This window comes from Chenopodium quinoa, unplaced genomic scaffold, assembly GCF_001683475.1.
Source record: "Chenopodium quinoa cultivar QQ74 unplaced genomic scaffold, ASM168347v1, whole genome shotgun sequence".
NCBI lineage: Eukaryota > Viridiplantae > Streptophyta > Magnoliopsida > Caryophyllales > Amaranthaceae > Chenopodium > Chenopodium quinoa.
This window is the reverse complement of record NW_018745279.1, coordinates 59904-65940: the sequence shown is the minus strand read 5'-3', so window position 1 is coordinate 65940 and position 6037 is coordinate 59904.

Sequence of the window (6037 nt, the reverse complement as noted above, 5' to 3'; positions counted from 1 at the left end):
TTGGCGACTCTTTATTAGTTTCTTACAAAAAGCGTAATGATGTAATCAATTCTAATTCAATGTCCCCCAAACAGTCAAGAATTCAAATCCTAACACACCTTCAAAAGTTTAAAGTCCTAGGTGATTAGGGGATTTTTCCCTACCAATCACCACCTGACAAGTGGACCAATCAGGTTATGCCATGTGTCCGCCACGTGGGCCAACAGGAGCCTGCCACGTGTTAGGTACTGATCAGTCCACCATGGACCAATTACGACACGACACGTGTCCTCCCCCCATGCCTAATGGAGGAACCGGCCACCTAGGCCCAAAGTCTTGCGGAAGCCTAAGAAGCCCTAGGTTGACCTAAACCTAAGACAGGCACGCATCCCAAGACTATAAATACATTTAATAATCCTCATGAAAGGGGATTACGTCAATTAATTACTCTCACCTAGAGAGAACACTTACCTTTTTCCCGCATTTATTACTCCTAAAACAAGTACTAACTTGATCGTCGGAGGCGGAGCTCCCAACACCCGGAGTCTCCGTTGTTTTGCAGGTACAGGCGCACGGTTCTAGCCTCGGAACTGTAACTCTCCCGCAGGACATCACCAAACCCGAAAAATTTTGGCGCCGTCTGTGGGGAGAGTACTTTCGAGATGGCATCTAAGTCTGTACCGAATCAAGAAGAGAGGCTTCCAGAGGACGACCCTCAAGTCTATTCAGACCACGATACTGATAATGAGGTTGAGGTTGAAGCACACACGGCCTCAGACGGGACCTTAAGGTCCCGACGCACCCGTCACACCGAAAGGAAAGAACGGGTAGATTACCAAGCTGGACCCAGCAATCCAGCCGGCTCACCGCCTGATCAGCTACAGGCGGCCGACAGATCTGCCCCTGTTACACAGAACGAACTCATGACCTTCATGAGGGGGTTCAAGGGGGAGATCCAAGAATGGATCATTAAGAAGACGCTTGCTCCCTCTATGGAGCAGTCGGCCAAAGTTAAGAATGTGCTAGTAGGCGCCTATGATGGCACTACTAACCCTGGAGACCACTTAATGGCGTTCACCAACCTAATGTACCTTCAAGGGTTGGATGATCCCACTTGGTGCAAGTGTTTCCCAGCAACTCTCAAAGGAATCGCACAACAATGGTTCGGCAACCTGCCGACTGGTTGTGTGAACAATTTCAGGACGCTTGCTTACTCTTTCACCTCCAACTTTGCTATGAACATTCCTGCAAAGAAGACGACCCTTGATTTAAGGACAATTCAGCAAGGTGAAAAGGAGGGGCTCCATTCATACATCAGGCGCTTCAACCTGATGAGGATTCAAATTCAAGGGCTGCCGGATGAGGTAGCCTACACTAATTTTTTCAGAGGTCATAAGGATGGGTCAACCTTCAAGTTTGACCTGGTTCGAAAGAGGGTTGCGACTCTCCAAGAAGCTTTGATTGAAGCTGAAGCCTATATACAGGCGGCTGATCTCTGTAATACTGGAAATCAGTCGGATGGACGGAGGTCCGACAAAAAAAAAAAGCCGACCAAAGCAATCGGTCAATAAAGATGACAAAAAGAGGAAAGAGGTTTGGGCGGCCGATTCCTCTAAACAGCCGGCCCAGAAAAAGAAGAAGGAATTCAAACCATACTCTCCGAAGTATGTATTCAATAAGGATGGCCAAGCTATCTTAAAAGAAATCAAGGGCCGGATCTCAATCGAGAAGCCGGCCCCCATGAAGGGTTCTGCAAGCAATCGGAACCAGGACAAATTCTGTCATTATCGTGAAGACGTTGGTCATGAAACCAACGAATGTATCAGTCTCATGCGCTACCTGGACCACCTGGCTGAACAAGGCGACCTTGACTCCTATGTCAAGAAGTCAAAGGGGAACACTTCCTCAAAGAACAAGCAGTCGGCCAAAAATAATCATCAGTCAGCCGACAGTTCTAATACTGATGCACAGTCGTCTACACCATAGCAGGCGGCTTCTCAGGAGGCGGCCCCACTATCAGGGGCAATAAAGACAATATCAGGCGACTAGATGTTAATTCCTTTCACCAAGAACGGACCGCCAAAAGTTCGTTCCCAGAGATTGTCATCACAGAAGAAGATCTGGGAGGAGTTAAGGGGCCGCATGATGATCCCATTGTTATTGAGTGCAAGGTGGCCAACCAAAGAGTTGGCCGGATCCTCATAGATACCGGTAGCTCCTCTGATCTCATCAGTAGCAAGTGCTTGGCAAAGCTCAAGTACAAGACTGATTTCATACATCCGGTATCCCACCCTTTAGTAGGGTTTGGAGGAGGAGTCGTACACCCAGTAGGGCGAGTGGATCTACCCATCCGCTTGGGTGAGAAAGGGGAAGGCCGTCACATGGTGGTTCGGTTCTTAGTGGTTGAGGAACTCTCGGCCTATAACATGATCCTAGGACGACCCACCCTGAACAACTTTAAAGCTGTCATTATCCCCTCTCTTATGTTACTCAAATTTGAGAAGGATGATGGAACAGTCGGCTCCCTAAGGGGAGATCAGAAGATGACTCGACAGTATTATCTCTCGGATATCAAACCCACTGTGGCAACTGCTGGCCCAAGTGGTGAAAAAACTGACCTTGAACCTGTCAAGGAGGATGCGCCTGCTCAAAAAGCCGGCGGCCAGAAAAGAAAGGCTGCCCAATTGGGGGTCGAGAGAAGAGGAAAAAGATAGCAATCACTGGCAGAGGAGCGGTCGGATGAATTCCTCCCTCAGTCGGCTGGTGAGCATACGGATGTCGTGCTGGACGGCTCACGTCCTGACCGAACAGTTAAGGTTAGGACGACTGCTCTTGAAATTTTGGGTGAAGATTTTCACCAACTTTTGAAGGAATTCAAAGACATCTTTGCATTCGAAGTTCATGAAATGCCAGGCATCAGTCCTGACCTGGCGGTACATAAATTGGTTGTGGATCCGAAAAAGAAGTCGGTCAGGCAAAAGAAGCGGAACCATGGAGAAGAAAGAAGTCAAGCGGCAGCCGCTGAGGTTAAAAAGCTGCTTGATGCAGGATTCATTCGGTAATGTTACTTCCCAGACTAGGTTGCAAATATTGTACTGGTAAAGAAGCCGAATGGCACCTTGCGAATGTGTGTAGACTACACCGATCTGAACAAAGCGTGCCCCAAAGATAACTATCCTTTGCCTAAAATTGATAATCTGGTCGACTCAACAGCCGGCCATGCTTTAATGAGCTTCATGGACGCCTACTCTGGCTTCCATCAGATTCCTTTGTGGAAGAAAGATCAGGAGAAGACGGCCTTCGTCACTGATCAAGGGCTGTATTGCTACACAGTCATGCCGTTTGGTTTGAAAAATGCCCGGGCCACCTTCCAGCGAATGATAAACACGGTCTTCTTTGATCAAATTGGGAGGAATTTCGAGGCATACATAGATGATATGATTGTTAAGTCCAAGCTCCAGACAGACCATCTGGCGGACCTCCGAGAAAGATTCACCACACTCAGGTGGCACCATGTCATGCTCAATCCCAAGAAATGTGTTTTTGGGGTTGAGTCTGGGAAGTTTCTCGGATTCCTCATCAATCAAAGAGGCATAGAGGCGAACCCTGAGAAAGTGCACGCGGTCATTGACATGCAGTCGCCTCGCACTGTCCGAGAGGTTCAGAAGTTAACAGGTTATCTGGCGGCTTGGAAAGATTTCTCAGCCGGTCAGGCGACAAGTGCCTTTACTTTTTTCTAGAAATAAAGAAGAAGGCAAGGTTTGAATGGGGGCCGGATGCCGAGGCGGCCTTCCAAAAACTGAAAGTTCACTTGCATTCCTTGCCAAGTCCGGTCAGTCCTTGCCCAAAGAGGCGCTTTACATGTATCTGGCAGTATCCGACCATGCTCTAAGTGTCGTCCTCCTTGCTGAAAGAGACGGCTGCCAGCTCCCGGTCTAGGTCTACTTTGTTAGCCATGTGTTGAAAAATGCCGAGTTGAGGTATCCCTTAGTGGAGAAATTCGGTCTTGCTCTCTTCATGGTCGTTAAAAAATTGAAGCCTTACTTCTTGGCGCATGTAGTCGTCGTGTATACAGATCAACCGATCAAGCGGCCACTAACAACCATGGAGTCGTCCGGCCGAATGACCAAATGGGAAATAGAGATTCAGAGCCTGAAAATCACATCCGAGCCCGAGAAAGCAGTAAAGGGGCAAGCTTTTGCTGACTTTATTGTGGAAATGACTCGGCCCTCTGATTCTCAAATTCCAGACCAAGTCTGGAAGGTTTACGTAGACGGGAGTTCCACCTCAAATGGTTGTGGAGCAGGCATCATATGTCAGCCGCCAGAGGGCGACAGGTATGAGTATGCTTTACGTTTTAACTTTCAAGCCTCAAACAATGAGGCAGAATATGAAGCTTTACTAGCCGGTATCCGCATGTGCAAGGCGGCTAGGGCAAGAAAGATAGACGCCTGTTCTGATTCACAATTGATAGTGAGTCAGTACAATGGAGAATACAAAGCAACTCATCCGACCATGATCAAGTATTTACAGCGGTACGACAAGTAGTTGGATCCCTTGAAGATTTTCATCTTACTCAAGTACCATGATCTGTAAATAACCACGCGGATGCTCTTTCAAAGTTGGCATCCTCGGCCTCCTGTGATACCCCAAGAACTTTTTCTGGGAGATTATGGAGAGAAGAAGTATTGAAGAAGACCATATTGGGGTTCTAGATCAAAGTTCCACCTGGATGGACCCAATCAGAGCATATCTAACAGACGGCACCTTGCCGGATGATCATCACCAAGCGGCATCACTGAAAAAGCGAGCGTCCAGTTTTGAAATAATAAAGGGAGAAATTCACAAGAGAGGGTACCTTCAACCCTTCTTGAAATGTGTTACCCCAGAAAAAGGACGAGAGGTCTTAGAAGATCTTCACTCTGGATACTGCGCCTCCCATATAGGCGGCAGGTCGCTTGCTCAACGAGAAAGGCAGCAGGGTTACTTCTGGCCTACCTTAGAAGTAGACGTCATGGAACTGGTGAAAAAATGTGACAAGTGTCAAAGGTTTGGTAAATTAATTCACCGTCCAGCTACTGACCTCACTGCCATCCATAGCCCACTACCATTTGCTAAGTGGGGCATGGATATCCTGGGTCCCTATACGCCTGCTACAGGCGGCAGGAAGTACATACTTGTTGCAGTCGACTACTTTACTAAATGGGTAGAGGCAGAGGCTGTTAAAGGAATCAAGACGAAGGATGTCATTTCATTCATTTGGAAAAATGTCATCACTCGGTTGGGGGTGCCCATGTATATGGTTTTTGATAATGGTCCCCAATTTGAGACGCCTATTCTAAAAAATTGGCTGGGAGACCAAGGCATCTCGCACTACTTTGCATCAGTCGGCCGTCCTCAAGGAAACGACCAAGTAGAAGCTTTCAACAAAATCATCTCAGACGGTCTTAAGAAGAAGATTGAACGAGCAGGTGGCCTATGGGAAGATGAACTACCACATGTTCTCTGGGCCATTAGGACGACTGAAAAAGGGTCGATTGGAGAAACTCCATTCCTCCTAGCTTATGGTGCAAAAGTTGTTCTTCCAATTGAACACTATGAGCCGACTCTCCGAGTAATGCTGTATGATGAGGAGTCAAACTGGGAGTCCATGCGCCTGACATTGGACTCACTCCCAGAAAAAAGGGGCAATGCAGCTCTGCGCCATGAAATCTATCGCCTGAGAATGACAAGATCATATAACAAAAGAGTTCATAGGCGTCCACTCAAAGTGGGTGACTTTGTGCTAAGAAAAATGGAAGTAGTCGGTAGGGCTAATGAGTCAGGCAAGTTAACTCCCAATTGGGAGGGACCCTACCGAATTGATGAAGAAGTTTGAGACGGTACCTACTGCTTGGAAACACCAGACGGACAATCCTTGCCTCGAACCTGGAATGTATATAATCTCAAAAAATATTATTTTTGAATGATGTAAATAGCCGAGAGCTACTAATAAAAGTTTGTTATTTCGCTTCATCTATTTTATACTAAGAGGGGCATGCCTACTGGTAAAACAGTC